Source organism: Myodes glareolus, chromosome 8, assembly GCF_982192425.1.
Source record: "Myodes glareolus chromosome 8, mMyoGla1.1, whole genome shotgun sequence".
Taxonomy (NCBI): domain Eukaryota; kingdom Metazoa; phylum Chordata; class Mammalia; order Rodentia; family Cricetidae; genus Myodes; species Myodes glareolus.
Genome location: NC_142033.1, coordinates 33,678,095 through 33,701,848, shown reverse-complemented (window position 1 = coordinate 33,701,848; position 23,754 = coordinate 33,678,095).

Below are 23,754 nucleotides of genomic sequence, written 5' to 3'. Positions count from 1 at the left end.
TATTCAACAAAATTATAGAAAAAAAAAACTTTCCCAACCTAAAGAAGGATATTCCTATTAAGGTACAAGAAGCATATAGAACACTGAATAGACTGGATCAAAAAAATCCCCTTGCCATATGATAATCAAAACATAAAACATACAGAATAAAGAAAGAATATTAAGAGCTGCAAAGAAAAGAGGTCAAGTAACTTATAAAGGTAAACCTATTAGAATTACACCTGACTTCTCAATGGAAACCATGAAAGCCAGAAGATCTTGGAGAGATGTGCTGCAGAAAATAAGAGACCATGGATGCAAACCCAGACTACTACACCCAGCCAAGCTTTCTTTCACCATCAATGGCGAAAACAAGATATTCCAGGAAAAAAAAACAAATTTAAGTAATACGTAGCCACAAACCCAGCCTTACAGAAAGTAATAGAAGGAAAATCACAACTCAAGGAACCCAACAACACCCACAATAATTCAGACATCTAACAACCCTCCACCAGCAGAACTCAAAGAAGGGAAACACACAAACTCTACCACCAATAAATAAATAAATGGAGTTAACAACCATTGGTCATTAATATCACTTAATATCAATGAACTCAAATCACCTATAAAAAGGCACAAGTTAAGAGAATGGATACGAAAACAAGATCCAACATTCTGCTGTTTACAAGAAACACACCTCAACCACAAAGACAGACATCTACTCAGAGTAAAGGGTTGGGAAAAGGTTTTTAAATCAAACAGACCTAAGAAAAAAGCAGGTGTGGCTATACTAATATCTAACAAAATTGACTTCAAACTAAAATAAATCAGAAGAGATGGAGATGAACACTTTATACTCATAACAGGAACCATTCATCAGGATGAAGTCTCAATCCTGAATATCTATGCCCCTAATAAAAAAAAGCACCCATATATGTAAAAGAAACATTACTAGAACTCAAAGCACACATCAAATCCCGCACAATAATGTAGGAGAATTCAACACACCTCTCTCACCAATGGACAGGTCAATCGGACAGAAACCTAACAGAGAAATAAGAGAACTAATGGAGGTAATGAATCAAATGGACTTAACAGACATCTATAGAACATTCCACCCAAATAGGAAAGAATATACCTTCTTCTTAGCATCTCATGGAACCTTCTCCAAAATTGATCACATACTCGGTAACAAAGCAAACTTCCACAGATACAAAAAAATTTTAGTAACCACCTGTGTCTTATCGGATCACCATGGAATAAAGTTAGAATTTAACAATAATTCTACCCCCAGAAAGCCTACAAACTCATGGAAACTGAACAGTCAACTACTGAACCACCCCTGAGTCAGGGAAGAAATAAAGAAAGAAATTAAAGTCTTCCTTGAATTCAACAAAAATAAAGACACAACATACTCAAACCTATGGGACACTATGAAAGCTAAAAAGAAATTTCGTAGCACTAAGTGTCCACATTAAAAAAAAAAAACGGAGAAAGCTCACATTTAGAGACTTAACAGCACAGCTGAAAGCTCTAGAAAAAAAAAGAAGAAGCAGACTCACCCAGGAGGTGTAGAAGACTGGAAATAATCAAACTGAGGGCTGAAATCAACAAAATAGAAACACAGAAAACAATTCAAAGAATCAATGAAATAAAGAGCTGGTTCTTTGAGAAAATCAACAAGACTGACAAACCCCTATCCAAACTAATCAAAAGGCAGAGAAAGAACACACAAATTAACAAGATCAGAAATGAAAAGGGGGACATAACATCAGACACTGAGGAAATTCAGAGAATCATTAGGTCTTACTACAAAAGCCTATATGCCACAAAGCTAGAAAATGTAAAAGAAATGAACTTGTTTTTAGATAAATACCATATACCAAAATTAAATCAAGAACAGGTGAACAATTTAAATAGACCTATAAGTTGTGAGGAAATAGAAGCTGTCATCAAAAAACCTCCCAACCAAAAAAAGCCCAGGACCAGATAGTTTTAATGCAGATTTTTACCAGAACTTCCAAAAAGAGCTGATACCTATACTCCATAATGTGTTTCACATAATAGAAACAGAAGAGTCATTGCCAAACTCTTTTTATAAAGCTACAGTTACCCTGATACTAAAATCACACAAAGACTCAACCAAAGAAAGAGAATTACAGACCAATCTTGCTTATGAACATCAATGTAAATATTCTCAATAAAATACTGGCAAACCGAATCCAGGAAAACATCAAAAAAAAATTATCCATTATGATCAAGTAGGCTTCATCCCAGAGATGCAGGGCTGGATCAACATATGAAAATCTATCAATGTAATCCATCATATAAATAAACTGAAAGAAAAAAACTATATGATCATTTCATTAGATGTTGAAAAAACACTTGACAAAATTCAACACCCCTTTATGATAAAGGTCTTGTAAAGGTTGGGGATACAAGAATCATATCTAAATATAATAAAAGCAATATACAACAAGCCAACAGCTAATATCAAATTAAATGGAGAGAAATTCAAAGCCACTAAAATCAGGAACAAAACAAGGCTGTCCACTCTCACCATATCTCTCCAACATAGGGCTTGAAGTTCTAGCAATAGCAATAAGACAACATAAGGAGATCAAGGGGATTCAAATTGGAAAGGAAGAAGTCAAACTTTCGTTATTTGCAGATACGATGGTGTACATCAGTGACCCCAAAAACTCTACCAAAGAACTCCTACAGCTGATAAATACCTTCAGTGATGTGGCAGGATACAAGATCAACTCAAAAAAAAAAATCAGTAGCCCTCCTATACACAAAGGATAGAGAAGCAGAGAGGGAAATTAGAGAAACTTCACCTTTTATGATAGCCACAAATAGCATAAAGTATCTTGGGGTAACACTAACCAAGAAAGTGAAAGATCTATTTGACAAGAACTTTAAGGCTTTGAAGAAAGAAATTGAAGAAGACACCAGAAAATGGAAAGATCTCCCATGCTCTTGGTTGGGTAGGATCAACATAGTAAAAACGACAATCTTACCAAAAGCAATCTACAGATTCAATGCAATGCCCATTAAAATCCCAGCAAAATTCTTCAAAAGAACAATACTCAACTTCATATGGAAAAACAAAAAACCCAGGATAGCCAAAACAATCCTGTACAATAAAAGAACTTCTGGAGGCATCACAATCCCTGACTTCAAACTCTACTACAGACTACAATATTGAAAACAGCCTGGTACTGGCATAAAAACAGACAGGAGAATCAATGGAACTGAATCAAAGACCCAGATATTAATCCACACACCTACGAACACCTGATTTTTGACAAAAAAAAACCAAAAAATATAAAATGTAAAAAAGAAAGTATATTTAACAAATGATGCTGGCATAACTGCATAGCAACATGTAGAAGAATGAAAGTAGATCCGTGACTGTCACCATGCAGAAAACTCAAGTCCAAATGGATCAAAGACCTCAACATAAAGCCAGCCACACTGAACCTCATAGAAGAGGAAGTAGGAAGTACACTGGAACACATTGGCACAGGAGACCACTTCCTAAATATAACCCCAGTAGCACAGACATTGAGAGAAACAATTAATAAATGGGACCTCCTGAAACTGAAAAACTTCTGTAAAGCAAAGGACACAGAAAACAAGACTAAACAGCAGCCTACGAAATGGGAAAAAATCTTCACCAACCCCACATTGGACAGAGGGCTGATCTCCAAAATATACAAAGAACTCAAGAAATTGGTCATAAAAAGAACAAATAATTCAATTTTTAAAAAATGGAGTATAGACTTAAACAGAGAACTCTCAACAGAGGAATCTAAAATGGCTGAAAGACACTTAAGGAAATGCTCAACATCCTTAGCCATCAAAGAAATGCAAATAAAAACAACTCTGAGATTTCATCTTACATGTGTAAGAATGGCCAAGATCAAAAACACTGATGTCAGCTTACGCTGGAGAGGATGTGGGATAAAGGAAACACTCCTGCATTGCTGGTGGGAATGCAAGCTGGTACAGCCCCTTTGGATATCAATACGGCAATTTCTCAGAAAATTAAGAAACAACCTTCCTCAAGAACCAGCAATACCACTTTGGGGCATATACCCAAAGGATGCTCAATCATACCAAAGGACATGTGTGTGCTCAACTATCTTCATAGCAGCACTGTTTATCATAACCAGAACCTGGAAACAACCTAAATGCCTCTCAACCAATGAATGGATAATGAAAATGTGGTGCATTTATACAATGGAGTACTACACAGCAGAAAAAAATAATGGCATCTTGAAAAATCAGGCAAATGGATGAATCTAGAAAGCATCATATCGAGTGAGTTAACCCAGACCCAGAAGGACAAATATCACATGTACTAACTCATAAGTGGCTTTAAGACATAAGAAAACCAGCCTACAAATCATAGTTCCAGAGAACCTAGACAACAATAAGGACCCTAAGAGAGACATGCATGGATCTAATCTACATGGGAAGAAGAAAAAGACAAGATCTCCTTTGTAAATTGGGAGCATGGGGACCATGGGAGAGGGTTGAAGGGGAGGGGAGAGGAAGTAGGGAGCAAAGAAAAATATATAGCTCAATAAAATTAATAAAATAAATAGAAAGTCAAAAAAGAAGGATGCCATATACATTCCTTTTATGATATGCTCATGTTTGCCATTCTTAAAAGAACTTGGTAATGAGCATCCAAGAGCTTTCCAAGCAGTGCCCATTAAGGGACCAGCAGATAGAGAAATCTTATAGCCATGTGCACCATGTGCTGGAGAAACGGCATGGGTTAGTCAACACTTTATTGTCAGGTAGCCTTTATATTGGCATGTTTTTGCCAAATTAGGTGATTGCAGGTGTTTTGAGCATGTTCACTGTAGGCTAGGAGGAGCTAGGGTGTTGGGAGATTGTATCTGTGCAGTAAATACTTTATTGACATATTATTAACGTCTGATGGGTTTATCGGAACATAACTCCTGTGGCGGGCGTGGTCAATCGATAATTAACCAGACCAACTCAATACAAAAGATTTAGCTTTTAAAAAAACTTACAAGGGGAAAAACTTTCAAGACCAGAGATCCCGCGAACACCAGACAAGCCAGGAACCAAAAAGAGAGGAAGTGGCAAGGCACTTGGGTCTTTTATTTGTTTTGTGTAGCCTGAAGGGGACACACCTTAAGCAGAATGTGATTGGCTGAGATTCCCCATCAAACTCCACAGTAAATCTAGGTTCATCTCTATCGCTCTTGTGTGTGTTTAGGTGGACTAACCAGCTAAATATAAATATAAATTAAATATCAAAATTTATACTTTCATTTTTAAAAAAACTAATAAACTGAGAGTGCCCAGCAAGGAACCACTGCTGCTTTTGCTCCCAGACACTTGGTTTGTCCCTCACCCACCCACTGCTCAGGAGCTACAACACTTGGTTTGTCCCTCACACACCTCACTTCTTCACGGGAGTTATTTGTTCTTTTTCTTGTTTAGAAAGATAAAGGGAGAAGCCAGACTGAACTGGCTCAGACTGCAAGATGCTTGTCGCAATATAAGGACCCTGGTTCCATCTGGCAGCTCTTTTAAAATATAAAAATATTTTAAATATATGGGTATGGGGACGTAGATCAGGAAGAGTCCTGGGGCTCACTGGCCAGCCAGCCTCATCAGTGACTTCCAGGTCCTAGGGAAAGATCCTACCTCCAAATCAAGGTGATTACACCAGGCAAGGGACTGGTGTCCACATGTGTGTACGCACACATGCATACACATCCACACACACTTGCATCCATGTACTTATGTACACACACACACCCTTTAAAAATTACTTTTAAGTTTTGTTAAAGATTCGAGGGAGGTAAAAGAAGGAAAAAGAACAAAAAGAAAAATCTAGCAGAGATTTAAACAGCAGGGGGCAGCAAGAGACAAAGAATACAGTGTTGAATTTGGCTTCCCCAGCCCCCAACCTCGTCTGGCTTAGAAGAGTATGAAACGGGCAGAGGCCAGTGGGGGAGCAGGAACGGAATCCAAACCGCAGAGTCTGAATCCACAAAGATAAGTGGATGCAGACCTCGCTGGAGCAAGATTTACTGAAGACAATAGCCAAACTGGAGTTTCACTGAAGAAGACTCTCAGTGGAATTCTTAAAGAAATTCTTAGGTGGCCGCCACTGAGCCGGTGACATGAACATTACTTGGAAAATATCTCATCTGTAAGACAAAATAGCGTAGTTCTGTAGCGTAGCGACCTGGATTTATTATGCAAAGCATGGGAGGCATGGATCTCAGAAGGCAGAGGTATCTGGACATCTGGGGTGCCTGACAACGAGCGCTGGCCCTCTCCAGCTCAGCTCATCAGATGGGACAATATGTGAAAAAGTCTGGGTCCTGAGCGGACCAGTCTTAGACGGGGGTCTCACATGCTCAAGAATCTGAACCTGATGCAAGACTCTGTGAGCCAAAGAAAGAACTTATCAGGAAACTGGTGGATTTCTTGCCAGATGTTTATATGGCGTCCTAGACTGAAAGGGGAGGGGACAATCATAACTCTTGGCATAACTCAGAGGAGCCTGTCACGGCCTGAGAATTTGGGGCGGGCCCGAGTGCGGAAGCAGCTAGGGGAATGGACCAATTCAGTTAAGACCTGAACTAGTTGTGGCACTGTGGAAAAAAGCTACACAGCATGGCGCTCGAGTCCTCACTGGGCTTTCTCTTCCCCTAGTCTCCTTAAGTCTTGACTTTCTTATCGAGAAAATAACCTCCTCAACAGGTATCTGAGGTGGATGGGAAATAATATGCTAGGCAGAGCTGGACTGTAACCATGGTCCAGGCTGAGCTGGATGGAAGCTCCCCTCCCTCTCCCGCTCACAGAAAACCCCAAGAGATTACCCAGACCTCCCCAAGTGCTCCAGGCAGCCCGCCAACTCTTCCCTTAAAACGACTCCTCGGGAGCTTTGTCTACTCCATTCAGCTTGGAATATAATATATTCATATTTTACTTATAAGTTGCCGTCAGTCTTTTCCCGAGTAATAATGTACTTAATGTGCAGAGTCCTCTCCTTTGAGCCTGCCTTAGCCACCGTGAATAGTGCTAGGGATTTTACTGCACGGCTGGAGAGGAACAGGAAGGGCCCAAAGCTGACCAGTAATTCCTCGGTCTTCAACTGACAATCAGTGGTGGCGCCCAACCACAGGGTCAGTCCTAGTCTTCGCCAAGGTTTGTTTGAGAAATCTGGTACCAAGGGTCACAAATCCTGGCAGGAGAGGTGGAGTCAGGGGCTTGAGAAAGTTGCACTACCTACTCGTTGGGGAATATTTAGAGCATTTTCTGTTTCCAGACCCTCCCTTTGAATGAGGCACAGACTGTGAGTCTATAGCACAGAGTCTACGCGCAACTCCCACACCAGACACACTGAATGACTACAAATGTCACTTACTCAGTTTTGATGTTGGCATGCATTCGCTTATTAGTGTGAAATCTGTACTGTGACTCTGAATAAGCCCATTGCTCCTGAAAGGAGAAATTTTTTTTTCCACATTGGTAACACAATCTTTTTTTGCTTAAACAAGTGTTTGGATGGGGGTAGGGGTTTACTATGTCATTAAGTAGCTCTAGCTGGCCTGGAACACACTATGTAGAGCAGGCTAGTCTTGAACTTGTAGAAATCTGCCTACCTGGGATTTGGGTGGGAACCTACAGTTTGGTTGGAGTCTGGGGGGAGGCACAGCAGGGGTCATACAGATATCTGTGGCCAATGCTGCCACTCGGGGCCATGGTGTCATCTAGACCCAGGCTGCTGCCAAGGGCCATGTCTAGGTCCCTAGTCCTATACCAGCCAGGGACCGATGGGCATATGTGACTCCTGTTGCAACCAGGGCCGTGAGGATGCCCACAGTCAGATCACCTGAGTCCAGGTTGATGTCCGCTGGCCAAGGATGCATCCATATCTGAGTAGCCTGTGCTGCTACTCAATGACACGGTGATGTCCAGGCCAGAGCTGCAGCTGGGGGCCATGTCAGCGTCGGTGACCCCAGCTGCAGCTGGGCCATAGACCCAGACAAGGGCTCAGGCTGCAATTTAGCCTGGTCAACAAACTAGCTCCAAGTGGTAGCCCTGGGCCACTCAGATGGCTCTGGTAGCAGTATTGACTCCTGGACACCAACAAGGCCACAGCCTGCAGCCCAGACCCCAGGCTTCATGTGGCCTTTGGTGGCACCGAGGGACATGGGCATAGACCTCAGCGGCAGTAGACCCATGGACCCAAACATGGTCCTTGGCAACAGCCTAAGCCTGGTTGTCCCCATGGTCCTAGGTGGCGTCAAAAGTTCCATTGACTTACGATTATTTCTATCATATCCTTCTGTTTGCCTTGAGTTTAAACTTACCTTGATCAGCCTGTCTCTGCCTCCCATGTGCTGGGATTGAAGGCGAGCGCCACCACCGCCCAGCCTGACTTTTCTCCTTTCTGCATTTAGCGTTTAGAATACAAATTTCCACTTAGGACCGCCTCAAAATGCCATCAATACAAGTTTAGGTATTATGTTTTTTTTTTTTTCATTCAGCTCAATATATTTTGTTTCTCTTAGTGATTTTCTTAAAAGATGTGTGTGAGTATTTTATCAGCAGCCTGTACCAGACCCCCTGGAACTGGAGTTACAAATGTGGGCCGCCATTGCAGGTGCTGGGAATTGAACCTGGGTCCTTGGAAGAACCACTGAGCCATGGTCATCTTCTGTCTCACCAGGATTTGCTTTTGACCTGTCAATTATTTAAAAGCAGACTATTCCCACGTATTTGGAGACATTCCTGTTATATTTCTGTTAATGACTTTTATTTGATTCTCTTGTGGTCAAAGCAACACATTCTATGTGATTTTAGTTCTTTAAAGTTTTTGAGGTTGGTTTCAAGGCCGAGGTGCGGGGTGGTTTTCTGTAATTGACAGGTAAAATATAGGACATGTCAGTTAGATCTTGCTGAGTGATGTTGCTGTTGAGTTATTCTATATAATTAGTGATTTTTAAGTCTATTAAAAACACTATATTCAGAGGATATTAAAGTTACCAACTGTGTCTATTTCTTCTTTCACCTGAGGCTTTTTTGTTTGTTTTTTTTTTAACTTCATAAATTTTTATTACAATTTGGTTATCTGCTCTTGAGGATAATCCCTCTCATTTTTATATTGCATTCCTTTCAGCTTTTGGCAATTGTCCTTTCTCTGATGTTTCCTTTGTGACATATAAGTCTGTAAGCTTTCCCCTCCATCTGCTTCCCACCGACCTTATGTTTAAAGTGATTTATGGGTAGTTTCTCAGCATTTATGTGAGTCGTCTTCTTATCATTTTTATCAATTCCTGATGAATTTCTTTTTAACTAGACATTTATAATCAATGTAATTTTGTTGTTATATGAATATGTCATTTTGTTTTATTTTTCCTGCTTTCCTGTGAGCTATTACATTTTTAAAATTTTAGTTTTGACTTATCCGAAGCATTTTGGGTTGCAACTTAATAGAGTTTTTTATAAAGATTATTCTAGATATCACTTTATATATTCCTTAATATAATATACCATAATACAAATAATAAAAAATCCAAAGACAGATATTGGTGTTCAAACTGAAGATCAGAAAAGCAAAACAGTCAAGCCTTACTTCTAGAGAGATCTTACTTCTACCAAGACTCAGACAAAGGGGAAACCCTGCAATGCTCTCCCCCAACCTCAGACTCCAAACTCCACTGAGTGCCTGTCTCTTCCCCTTTATACTCCTCTCTCTGCCCAGCCATAGGGTTCCTGCCTCCACCTCCCTAGTATAGTATAATAATACTATTCTTTGTGTGACCTCTGTTTCTCTTTTAGACAGATTGAATCTTGTGTGGCCCAGGGTGGTCTTGAAATCACAGCGATCTGTCTGCCTCTGTCTCTGGAGTCCTGAGGTTAAAGGTATGTGCCACCATTTCCTCATTTCCTGGCCTCTATGACTGACTGTAATGGTCTGTCCTGTCATTTAAGAGACAAGCCCTGCCCTGCCCACCACAGCCCTCTTCCCCTCTCCACCGAGACAAGCAGATCTTCCACTTCCAGCCTGAGCTTTTTCCTTTCTGTCTCTCTCCCGAAGAGGTAGCTTTTCCTCTTCTCTCCCCATCTCCCCACCTCCTCCTCCTCTCTCTCTCTCTCTCTCTCTCTCTCTCTCTCTCTCTGCCTCTCTCTCTCCTCATTCCCCTTCTCCCTCCTGCTCCCCTCTCCCCTTCCCTTCCATAACCCACTAAATAAATACCCAACCTTACTCTGCATGGCATGCCTATCCATCTCTGTCTCTCACCTGCCCCACTGAGGTCTCTCACCTGCCATGTGACTCCCTGCCGGGGACCCATTGCCCCCCATGGCCTGCTGCCTGCTGCCACCCCTCAAGGAATGGCACCATTTTATTTTTACCATTACACTGACTAGTATGGCAGTTATGCCCTCTGATCTTCAGGCAAGCTTTATATATTAAAACACAAATAATATGCCACTAAAATATACTGGTGTTATTATTTAACCAGTTTGAATAATGAACAGAAGCTTGACTTTTTGTATTTATTTTTCTTCCATTTATATTATATAATTGTCCTAAACATTTCCTCTACATACATTTTTATCCATATGTTACCTTTTTTGTTTCGACCGTCAAATATATTTTAGAAAACTCAAGAAATAAAGTTCATATATACAAATTGCTGTAGATAGCCTCAATAAGACCCACTGATTCACCATGGACTTTGGTAGTATTTGTACTATGGTCTATCATGTGTTCCCTACCGAGGGTAAATAAACATGTATGTTGTATGCCCCCAGGGGGTTAAAATGTACCATCTTATCAGCACATGGATGTGTCCTTACTCACCAAACAGAAGCTCCGAGAACATCCTCTTGGGACTTTATGGAGTCTTGAACATGTAGGCGTGATTGTCCTTGATGATGTGCATGGAGAAGAGCTGACAAGTTCCAGGTCTGATATCTCATGGCGGATTCCACTAGCAGCCCATTTGGTGACCTGGGGCTTTCCAGCACTCCAGCTGGAGAACACAAGCCCAGGTATGCTTGCAAAGGGTTACTTCTAAGCAACAAAGTTTGGTTCTTTCTTAGCAGCCATGTCAGGAAACAAAGACAAGAAAGAAAGGCTGAATACTTTACCAGCGTTAATACTAATCTAAATCAGCTGGGGAAATTTGCTAGGGTGTTAGGAACTGTGAGCCAGAACGTTTAGACAGAAATTGGAAGACAGGTGTCCTGTTCTATCACAGGCTTAGGCTACTGTGTTGGAGAGCAAGAGAAAGACCCAATGTTTCTTCCTTTTGAGGATGTTAGTTTGCCCTTCCTGTAGAGAAGATGAACTTCTGAAGGCAAATCCTCTTAGTTTCCTTCATCTGAGAATGTCTTTATTATTATTATTATTATTATTATTATTATTATTATTATTATTATTATTATTCCTAAAAGGTCCTGTCCCTGAGACCAGGAGTCTGGGCTTCTCTTTGTGGCCTGGATGACATGCCCCTTTCTTTGCTTCCACAGCCTCCCCACGGAAGTCCTCTTACTGGATTTGTTGCCCCCTGTGGTTGAGAGTTTACTGCTCTCACTCCCTTTCGCATTTTTTGCTTTGTCTTTCATTTTCACAAGTGTGAGCTGCTGTGTCCTGGCATGAATTTTCACAAGCCCTTTGCACCTTCAGACTGTGATCATTTGTCCTGTGTGCCCCATTTCCAGTCGTTTCTTTACAAACTTAATCGGCCCCCATTCTCTTCCTGATCTCTCTTTGGGACTCTGATGACATCAAAAAGTTGGCACTTTTCTATGATCTATTTTTCAGACTATAATGGTGTAAGAAGCATCATTCTGACTATGTGCATAGATGCCATGTGCCGTTTTCCTCATCAGCGCAGCCACACATTTATTTCTGCCATCTGCACAGAAAGCAAGCCACGCCAACTGTGAATCCATTTGTCTTCACAGCGCGGTGACTTCGACTGAGGCTTCTAGTAAACATTCCTCCTCTGGTGAAGGCAGGTGGGAACTTCACAGCATTTAATGGATTCTTTACGTCTCAAAGGCGAATTTACAAAAGAAGGTATAGAAAAGGCCAAATGAAACTTGCAATGACAAAAGTCAGTTTTTTAAAGAAAAGGATCAAAGTGGTAAAAAAATGAAGTATAATGCATTGGTAAAGGCTGCTTCAGAACATAATGCTCCATCAAAGAGGCTTGAAAAGAAACAAGACTGTGCTCAAGATCCCGAAAACAGCCTTCGCCACTTGGTTAGCAGCAGGAGAGCCCCTCTGAGAGAGTGTTTGGAGCTGCCGCTATTGAATGCAGGTGCTTATTGAGACGACTGCCCCCACCCCTCCCGTAAGCACTGGCTCCTTCATTCAGAGGGCTCCTGCTTTAGCTGACAGGTCAGACTCTTACCTGGCATGTGGGGTCTGACTGAAGTAGGACAAAGAGATGGTGAAATTACAGGATGTGGGAAGGGAAAGACGCTCTTCACCCCCGCTGGCTGGGAATCTGGGTTCAGCAAATAACACTGCAAACCATGTTTGTAGTCAACACATACAGCTTGACTTCCTTGTTGCAAGGATTCTGTTGGTCTTTTGACCTGTGCTTTTATCTTAGCCTGTACTGCTCCCCTCGGATACCAGTCGGGAATCCATTTACTAAAGCAAAGTGTCTTATGAAAATAAGAAAAAAGAAAAAGAAAAGAAAACCACCAAACATTTTTACTTAACTACTATGTCCTGTGTACAATGTAATTTCAAAAGCCACCAAAACCATACGCTTGCACACATATTTAAACTGCTAAATGTCGCTTTCTACTGAGAGAACCAAGGACAAGAAACACACGCTCCTGGGGTCTTGGTCAGGTTCATCTTCTCTGCCAGTTAAAGAAGGCCGTTGAAATCTTAAGTGAGTCTCGAACAGCAAACAGGGGCTGACAGAATCAGCAGCTGAAGAAAGGCATTTATTATTGGGCGTGACGAAACGTACGTGCAGCAGACACACAGAGAAAAGGACCCTCCGCACAGCAAACGGCTCACACGGGAGAGTCTCTGGAGAGTTGTCCTCCCCTAATTTAGGGTTGGTTGTGTGAAGAAAGCTAGGATGGGTGGTTGGCCCACAGTTGTCCATGTCCTGTTCAGACTTCAGCACTTGCTGAGCTAGTCCATCAGCAGGGCTCTGCTGGTGGGAGACAAGAGCCTGCAAGGCCTTTATTTTAAGCTGGCAGGCTTTTGTAGCAGGTTAGGAAGGTAAAGGAGGAACCATCTTGGAAGTTTACCAATGTTATTACCTAGCCAAGGCCACTGTCCTGTCTGTCTGCCTACCTGGGAGTCTGTCTAATTCCTAGTCTCTTAGTATCCCCCCCCTCTCTCTTTCTCTTTCTCTCTGAATCTCACTGCCTCAATTAATATTAAAACATTTTCTTAATAAGCCCCAACCTTGTTGTTTCATAGCAACTTATCTGGAATTCATTTTTTGCTGTGTAAATCAAGAACCCTGGCTTCTTTGGGTAGAAATGTCAGAAAAAGACCCCTTAAGCTGCTACAGGGACAATGTGGGCTGAGTTTTACACTGCTGCTGTCATGACGACTACCTCTGGAACACACGAGAGAGTGCCCCCATCCCCCCAGTGCCTCCATAGACCCTGAAGCCCTTCTGTGCTATCGCCTTCTGGACTTAACTGCTGCTGGCTCTGGCTCTCCACTTCCCTACCTCTACACTGTACTAGTGAGGGCTGATGCAAATCCCACCATCTTTACTTTGTTCCAGGATCTGAGACTTAAGGGACACTAAGTAGATGTCCACCTAAAGACTGTCTTGTCAGAGTCCAGCCTTGATGGGGTTTGCATGTTCCAGGGTAGGAGCGTGTAGATTAGAACATTAGGCAGAAGGAACAGAGATTCAAGAGAAAAGGACATGGACACAGAATAGAGCTGGGAGGGTAATTCAGTGAATACTGAATTTGTCTGTGTTTGTTTTCCATATTCTTATAGACCCCAATCCAAAAGTAGGTGACGAAGACGAAAGACTGTTTTAATACAATACAAAGAACAGGCAGAGTAATTCTCTCTTCAATACCTGAAACATCAAACAACTATGTCCTGAGTTAAGTACTCTGTTGTTTAGGTAGGACATGCAGCAACCACGTGTTAGGTCAAGCATCCTGTAGGCAGCCACTCCTTGATTCAAACCTCCTGTCATCTCCTTGAAGGAGCAGAAATAGGCCTGAACACTATGACCTCGGATTCACCTCTGAAGACCATCTTAAAACCCAAAACACCAAGCAGTCACACCCTAGGTCAAGATATCTTGTTAGAAACCACATCCTGAAGTCAAATCTCTTGTCAATAACCTTGAAGGAGCAAGAATAGGCCTGAACTCTCTGATCTTTAGTCAGGGTGGAATTCTGTTGCTTTCCACACTTGTCTGAGTGAATACAATCTCTCTGGAGGTATGGAAAAAGACCTTCTTGCTTCAAATGTTATATTCACTTAGCTACTAATCCCAAAAGATTTTACTGGTGCCTGCAGAAATAGAAAATCTGACTTCTTTTCTGGCTATGAACTTCCAAGGAAGTACCATGTCAGACCTGTGATCTCACATGCTGGTTGTGGCTTCTACATAAACCTCTAGATGTGGGGCTAGAAAATTATAACTAATGAGTCAAGCCTAACCAGTTCCCTTTTTTCTGCAAGCGAAGTGTTATTGGGACACAATCACACTCATTTATACGCTGTCTCCAACTGTGTCCATGCGAAAATGATCTGGAATACTCTCAGTATTTAATATCTGGCCATATATAGTAAAGTGGTAAATCATGACAGAGGGTAGTTATACACCTTCTGCTGCTCACCTGGAAATAGCTCCAGTGTCAAGCAGGTAGATTATGGCTTTTTCCTCCAGTCAAAACCTGTAGTCAAGATTATTGAGTGGATGCATATTAGTTAACAGACAAAATATAAACACTTGTCCACTGAAAGCTTCAAGTCACATATTAGTGTCCATCAAAGTTCCCATTTTTGTTGCAACATGGTGTTTTGTTTTGGTTTTGTCTGCATTAAAACCTACACATGGAACAGAGGCAACCAAAGAGGTCATGGCAGACAGGGCAGAAATGCTATGTTTAAGCACATATATAGTTCATGTACCTTTGACTGTGAGGTTGGAGCCTATTTAGCATGTTTGAGGAAAAACCAGGGGCTCAATGTGGCTGGAGGCACACACACACACACACACACACACACACACACACACACACTACTTAAAGATGCCAATGAGTGGGGTTCCCTAAGAATGTTGTCCTGTTTTAGTAATTATGTAAGCTCAAAGTGTGGGACCTTCGAGAGACTGCGCTTGGTAATGAGGAGAAATTCCAGCATGTTTGTTAGAAGGCAGTCTCTGGCTTTGTAGTCACTTCATGTGTATACAGTGTAGAACGCAGAGAAGAGAAGAGGAAGGACCCTGGCACTGTTAGGAGAATCTAATCAAAGTGAAGTCATTTTGCTCACGAAAGTTCCAATCAAGGCAACCTTGTGGTGCGTTTCCCACATGTGCAGTCGGTTAAGCCACCTCTCCGAACACACTTCCTGTCTGCTCCAGGGACTGTCCAGTCCCCACCCCCATGAGCAAGTCAGGCTCCATAACAAGGTAAAGTCCCTAGGCTGCTATTCGACTCTGAATCTCAGAAATCTTGCGCCAAGCTGCGCATCATTAATGCAGAGGAAGCTGCAGAAAGATGCTGGGTTCTACACCTGTGACTGTGCTCTGAGGCAGTGAGTAACCAGAACATTCCAGATTCTGCTTCCATCTGGGGGGGGGGAGCAATTTCCTACATTGTCACCTAAATCTCATAAAAGCATGAGGACTGTAGTAATTATCCAATAATATGGGAATAGGTCAACACGATACACAATAGGAATGTTGTGTGGACTTTCTTAAGCATTTTAAATAGGAAGATTTTACATAGAGAATGCTTCTGATGTGAATAGAAAAGGCAGACTACAAAGTAGATGCACTACCATGGTTACATATGAAATGTTTATGGGTGGGAAAAGCATGGGTAGATAATGGGTGAAAATAAAAAAAAATGATTACTTGAAAGTGTCAGAAAAAGAAATTCCCCTTTTGAAATATTTGTTGTTGCCGTTGCTATGACAACTTTATGTGTAAAATAATTGAGCAAGCCCAAAGCACCAGAGATGTAGCTCTCCCTTAGGCTGGATGAGATGGCACACTCTCATGCATGCTGCTTACAAGATGTCCTCTTCTCCCGTCGCTTGGGCACGGAGTCATAGTCACCCATTGACACGCATCTTCTCTCTCGAGGCAGGAGACCACTGCTGCCAACTGGGAAGTCATTCTACGTGACTCGCGAGCATCAAGACCTCAGTCCTACGAAGCCAGAGCTCCAAACAGCCAAAGCATCCACCTGGGGCTTTCTCGTGATTGATTTCCTGTCTAGAGAAATTGAGTCTGGATGGAAGAAAATGTTTGACTTCCATCCCTGATATCTGTAGGAAGCATCTGATCTACACTTCGGAATTAGTCCCTAGGCCAGTATGCACTTATAAACAATTCATTTCCCCTGCCTTCCGGCAATCCATTTGCTAGCTTATCCACTCACCAGGCCTTTGTGAAGAACCTTCTATTCGTCCAGCAATTGCTCTGCCTGAAGAACTGAAAGGTGTAAAAGACAATCGATTTGGAGAGCTCAAAAATCTAACCAGGAAGGACAGACACAGCTTGGAACTTTGTCTCTGCACGAAGCTCTTGTTTTCCTCATCTTGCCCCAGAGGAAGCCCTACCTCAAAGCCAAGAGAGGAATTAGCGAGACGGCATATGTGAGAAACACCCGGGCAATTAAACTGCTCAGGGGACACTCATTTACTTCCTACAGACAGTGCTCTGACAAGAGCTGCGTGCGGGGGCAAGGGTGGCTTCCCTGGGGTTTTGCTGGAGGAAGGCTCTTCAAAAGCAGGGATCCCTATCACACCTAGGAGGATGGGTGGGATTTCTCCAGGGAGGGGAGAAGAGAACAGCATCGTTCTGGGTGAAGGAACTCAGTGCACTGGCATGAAGGGTGGGACCATACCACACACATGACTTTCCATGTGTGTTCTGATTGAGTCAGGTTTCTCATTCTTCACATGGTCTGGCTAGTGTCCATTTGTTTTCTGTCTCTCGGTTCAAAGTGATTGCCTTGATTTGCCCACCTCACTTACAGCAAAATGTCTTTCTTTCCACCCTCGATTTTGTGTGTGTGAAAACAAAGTTGAAGGGATCAAGAAAGTCATAGTGCAGGTATATCTCTCGAGAGCATGGAAGATGCTCCAACCTCATCCCTCAGCATTCCTTCTTCTTCTAGAACACACTTCTTTCCTTGGTACCCCCCACCTTAGCCCTGCCATCCTGGAAGTCTGGGGAGACATAAAACCCTTCCTCTGGTACTCATGGTGCTGACTTGGGAACTGACCCACACTTGGTCTAAAGAAGTGTTCTGTCTTCCCCTGCCAGAATCCAATTCTTTCTTAGAACCTGACACCGGGTTGTGATCAACAGCATCTTTGACTATGATTTTACAAAAGACAGCTCTTTTACCAGAGGTGGATGTGCCAAGTATTGCAGTCTTTAGAGAGAAAAAGGGGAAACTGCTGCCCAAAGCATTTCTAGGAAATGTTTGAATAATGATAGAGGCCAGACCGGATCCATTGCCTTCTGATGAGCTGACTTTGTGTAGAGCCCGGAGGACGGGGAAGTCAATACTCCACTTAGACGACTTGTCTGAGAACTCAGATGTCTTGATCACACTTTTGGCAAATGCTGGGCTGCAATCAATTCTTGGATGAATCCTCTGACAGGCATTCACACGGATGCTATTCTGGGCTGTTGATTTAAGAGGGATCTATGTGCTTTAGACACCAGATGTGTGAAGAGCACACATTTAGCAAAGGAAACGGAGAGGCCTGGCTGATACTTTCTCCAGATGGACCACAGTGGTGTCTGCAGTAGATAAACTAATTTTAGTGGGTTCGACTATGAAGGTTGAAAGGAACCATTTTGGCCTGAAGAGAAAAGGCATTCAGAAGTCATGAATAATCTGCTTAGATGCCCATGAGTTTGTCTGTTAAAGGTGACTTGGGTTTTACTTTAAGAAAGTCAGTGTATACCAAATGTCCATTAGATCATGTGATGTTTATTGGAGAAACTGGCATGTTAAAAGTGAGAACAACAACAAAAAAATATGAAGGTAGCTGATGTCCCTTGTCTGTCCCCTAACATCACTCCAGCAGGACTGTTGGCTAATGAAAAAGTTAATCGGCGTTCGAAGGAGATGTGCTATCAAATCGGCAAAAGAACTATGATATGTAAAACTCTGTGCTTAATTCTGCAGAAGCAGATGTGAGCAAGGCTATATCTGCTTGATGCTGTTGTTTAACAAGGGCCATTCTGCTCCTCAAGGAATATAAGACAAGGTCCATAGACCATTCTCATTGTCAGAACTTAGGGGGCCTTTCTGACATTTAGGGAGAAGCCAGCGGTGGTGCTGACCGTTGTACAGAGCAAAGCTAGCCCCACCATCAAAGATACCATAGTTGGGGTTTCTATTGCTATGAAGAGACACCATGGCCATGCCAGCTCTTATAAAGGAAAACATTTAATTGGGGCTGACTTACAGTTCAGAGGTTTAGTCCATTATCCTCATGGTGGGAAACATAGCCATGTACAGGCAAACCTGGTGCTGGAGAGGGTATGAGAGTCAAGGCCCCGCTCAGATTCTCAATCTGTCTTCCCACCCTTGCCCCTCTCAGCAGAGAAAATACTCCCTCCCTCTGCCTCTAGCACAAGACTCATCACACTGAGCTACGATGGCTCATTTGCATCTTAGGAAAGCCAAGCTTCTGGAAACAGGGCATGGAGTCTTTCCCATGCCTATGGTCCTAAGTCCTGACAGCATGCCTAGTGCTTAGTAGGGGAACGACAACGTCAGGCCAAATTCCTTTTGTAAAAACATCCTGGATTTCGGTGTCTGTCCCACAGACAGCCCAGATTTCACGAACAGAAACAGTGTTTGTTGTGACTCTGAGAGAACAGGCGTTGTCTGAGTTAGATGGAAATCACTCAGCACAATGCCTGACACATAAATTTTTAGTAAATGAGAATCATTTTCCTTGAATTTCACTTCAAAACAACTCAGTAAAATGCATGGCACAGCTACTGGGAACAGGCAGGTAGGAAGGTATCATCCGCATTGCTGTCATGCAGACTGATGATTGTCACTGAGCAAAGCACACTTCTGCCCAGGTCTGAGATTGCCTACTACTTGTACTCTGGGGCCAGATGTGATGTGAAGGAGATCAGATGTCAAGCCAGATTTACCCTTCAGGCTGTCACATGGAGGCTTAGCTGGGAAGTGGCTGCCTGGGCTAGGACTGGGTTCCAGCCTCCTTCAGTCTCCCATGGGAATAGGCCTTGCTCTCAGCCCCAGCATGCTAGGATGGCAGGTATGTGTGCTGCTGAGCAAATGCAACATGTCTTCTCCATGCTCTCTCCTCTTCCACTGCCTATGAGCAGATCCCAGAAGGCCCTGGGTCCTGGAATCACTGAAGAGAACCACCTCCAGAAATCTTGAAGCATTACACCAATGTGAAATACACTATGATACCTGACATATCTTCGGGTCACTCCGCTACAGTTTAGCTTACCTTAATCAGTGCTCTGTGATATGTAATGAAAATAAATTGTGCTATTTTCAAGGTGACAAGTGGAATATGATATTCATCCTCTCTTCCTTCTAGAATATCATCAATATGATGCTCAGAGTAATAGCCTGGACAGAAGTTTAGGAGAGTATGGAAATATTAGCAAGTGCCTGGGAGGCAGGAAGCAAATGGAAGACAATTGACTGGGGTAGTGTGGACAATGCAAAACCCACACCAGACCGGCCTCACATGGAAAAGGCTAGGGTGTCTTCTGGCTTAGCCTAGAGGAGTCCTGCAGATATTGCGACTATGGAAGCTCCTGCAGCGGACTGGAGTGAGAAGTGAAGTAGAAAGAATTATTTACCTGCAGGTCCAAAAGAAAAATGCTCTCTGGTGACCCCCAACTTAGTGCTCAAAGCAAACAGGCAAGCATCCAGTTCCCTTGCCCTTGGACATAGAATGAACATGTTTCTCCCAAGGACCAGACAAGCTGCCCAGGATGAAGCAGCAGAGGATTTCATTGGCTCTAATGAACCCCCCAGAGTTATGGCATCTGGAGGGCTGCCAGCATCAGGAACAGTACCATTCCGCTCACCAAAAGTAAGATCTGTAGTTGAGCAGCTCAACTCCCAACAACAGCTCCTCAACCTCCCATCAGTTGACGTATGGAGGACCATGAAGAAGCCCCCAAGCATCTCCATAACTTTAAAAGCATCCTCAACCTCCCATCGGTTGACGTATGGAGGACCATGAAGAAGCCCCCAAGCATCTCCATAACTTTAAAAGCATCCTCAACCTCCCATCGGTTGACGTATGGAGGACCATGAAGAAGCCCCCAAGCATCTCCATAACTTTAAAAGCATCCTCAACCTCCCATCGGTTGACGTATGGAGGACCATGAAGAAGTCCCCAAGCATCTCCATAACTTTAAAAGCAAACAGAAGTCAGAGAAGATTCAGATAAGCTAACTCCTGGGGAAACAGTGGAACTTAGAGAACAGACAAAATGCTTCCTGCTAAAACTCTAGAAAAGGCACAAAGATGAAGCACATATGAATCCCGAAGCACAGGAAAGGGTCAAAGAGAGAGTGTGAGTGAAACATGGGAAGCTGAAGACGTGGCTACAGGGAGAACAAGCCATGCACAGATACAGACTGCGAGGCATTTTTGCAGATACCCCTTTCTCGATGTGGGGGACACAGTGGTTAGCATGGATTGTCAGCTTGATAGAATACAGAGTGGTGAGAGAGACAAGCCTCTGGCCTTTTCTGTTTGGGGTTTCAAGATCCACCTTAAAGGGGCAACCGAGTTAGGAAGCAGCACACAAAGGAGAAATCGAGCCGAGGGTCAGCATCCATCATTCTCTGCTTCCCAAATACAAACGCAGTATGGCCCGCTGCTCACGATCCTGCCATCTACACCATGATGCCATGATACGCTACACCCTCAAACTCTGAGCTAGGAAATCTTTCATCTGTACAGTCCCTTTGGAGAGGGTTGATGGGGTATGGGAGGAAGGAGAGAGGGAGGCAGGGGAGGAGAGTAGAAGATAACGAGAATGTAGAATATACTCAGGACCAATACCTTGGGACTGCTATCCAACCTGCTGCTTTCCCCTAGATTTTGTCATTATTGAGTAATGTTTTCAAATGATTTACTAAGCCACATGATCTGAACATTTCCATCTGGTCTAAGCTCTGTGTTCTATCGCCCTGGAGGAAAGAACCCATTAACACTATACCTCTCAGGGGAAATATATCAAGAACCTTTGAATCTAGACAATTCCAGACATGATGATAACCACACATACCATTATGAAATTCCAGAGCATTTGGTATACAGAGGAAAAACACTCTCATAAAGGCAAAATAGCTCACTTACAAAGAAACAGAATTAGGCGAAGTGCTTCCCATCCATTACAGCTAGTCTGGAAGACCAACGAGAAATCCTGCTAAAGACCAAAAAAAAAAAAAAAAGAAAAAAAATTAGCAACCTAGAACTCTCAACCACACCAAAACCTCAGGGAAGTGCAGATGTGCAACAAAATTATTGTGAGGTATGCAAGAATTCTTCCGATTAACCTTCTCCACACTCTGTCAGAAGATACTTATCTTGAACAGGCAAAGGTGCAAAGAAAAAAATCAGAAAGATGAGGAACATCGGTAATTGGAAAGCATAAAAGGTATGGGTGTTTCCAGAGATGTGATATCATGTGCAATGTTTAAAAATGCAAAAAGGAACATATTTGGACAAGAAGAAATAAATTAAGCCTAAGAGGCATAGAAATATATAGTCAAAGTGTTGTATTTGATCTTGCAACAAGCGCCCTTTATGTAGTCAGAACAAGAAAAACATTGTCTTCTAAGTTAGCATAGTTGAAATTATCCTACAGACAAGCCTTAATTATGCTTAGAAACAATGCTTTATGTTTTAGTCATGGTTAAGGTTAATAGAAAATTATAAATAACAGAAGTTGGGTGCAAAATGAGAAACAAAAACTACAGAAAGGGGTAAGAAGATGGGTATTTGCATCTAGACAATTCCACACATGATGATAAAACAGGAATATATAAAAAGGAAATATAAAAAAAGAAAGTTAACCCAGGCTGTGGTAGCACAAACCCTTATTCTCAGCACTCAAGAGGTAGAGGCTGGTGGATCTTCTTGAGTTCGAGACCAGCCTGATTTCCAACGTGAGTTCCAGGACAGCCAGGGCTGTTACACAGAGAAACCCTGTCTCGAAAAACCAAACATAAATAAATAAGTATAAAAAATTAAAAAATAAAAGGGGAGTTGAAAGGCAATCTTTGTGTTTGATATTCAAAAAATAAAGAAGCAAACATTCTATTTAAGGGCCACCATCTAGGGAAATAACAAGAGAAGTGAAGGTGTGGAGGGGTGAATGATGGAAGAACTTAGAGTGGGCTAATCCCACACTGGCTAAAGGACAAAACCAACAGTTTCTAAAGTTTGCAAGTGATGCTATCACACACTTAGTGACACACTTAGAGAGCCATGAGGAAATGTAAAAATGCACTGTTAAATGAACTACAAACATTAGTAGAGAGCTGGACCTGGGTGAGTGTCACCCAAGGGCTATCACCTGGGTTTCCAGACCTCTCCAGGCCGTGTTGGACTTTGAGCCCAGAGCATTCCCCCCACTCTTGAAGACTGGGGCTCAGAAGATGGGCACTATGGTTGCCTTTTACTCACACACAAGGCTTGCTGCTTCCACTGACACATGCACATACACACACAACATGCACACACATGCTCACACACACATGCACACAAACATACAGGCACACACATGTGCACACACATGCACATGCACACACATACATACACGTACACAAACGCACATGTGCATGCACTTGCACACACGTGCACACACGCACTTGTAATATGAAGGCCGGCTTGTTGGGGGGTACGCACATGTACACACACACATACACACATGCATGCATGCACACAAACGCACATGTACATGCACACATGCACGCGAACGCACACGCGAACACACATGTGCATGCACACACACACATGCACAAACACACACATGCACACAGTCTCTTCGCCTCCCTCACACTTCACACATACACTTTCCTCTCCATGTGCTTTCTACTGTCGGTCGCTACATCTATACCACGCACAGACTCTCTAGCACATGTTCTACCATCTTTGCCATGTCCTAGTCCTGATACAGCCGTTCTCACATTGCTTGGCCCATGGTAGAATCTAAACACTACATTGACTCCATGAATGTACTAGGGCATGCCCTGGCTAGACATGTCATTTTCTGCCATAAGGGATCTCACCAAAGATGAATTCGTACCTTTTGAGCCATGACTCCATAGCCGAGTGATTTAAAGGTTAGTAAGAATGCTGGGAAATCTGGGGTGAGGGGAGCAAAACAAAACAAAATAAATGACATCTAATTATATTGAAAAAGCAGTAGTGACACAATTATGCCAGTAAAAAGTGTTTTCAGTTCAACAAAAAGTCCATTTGTCAAAGTTTTAAGCCATTATTGCTTCAGACGTTTTCATT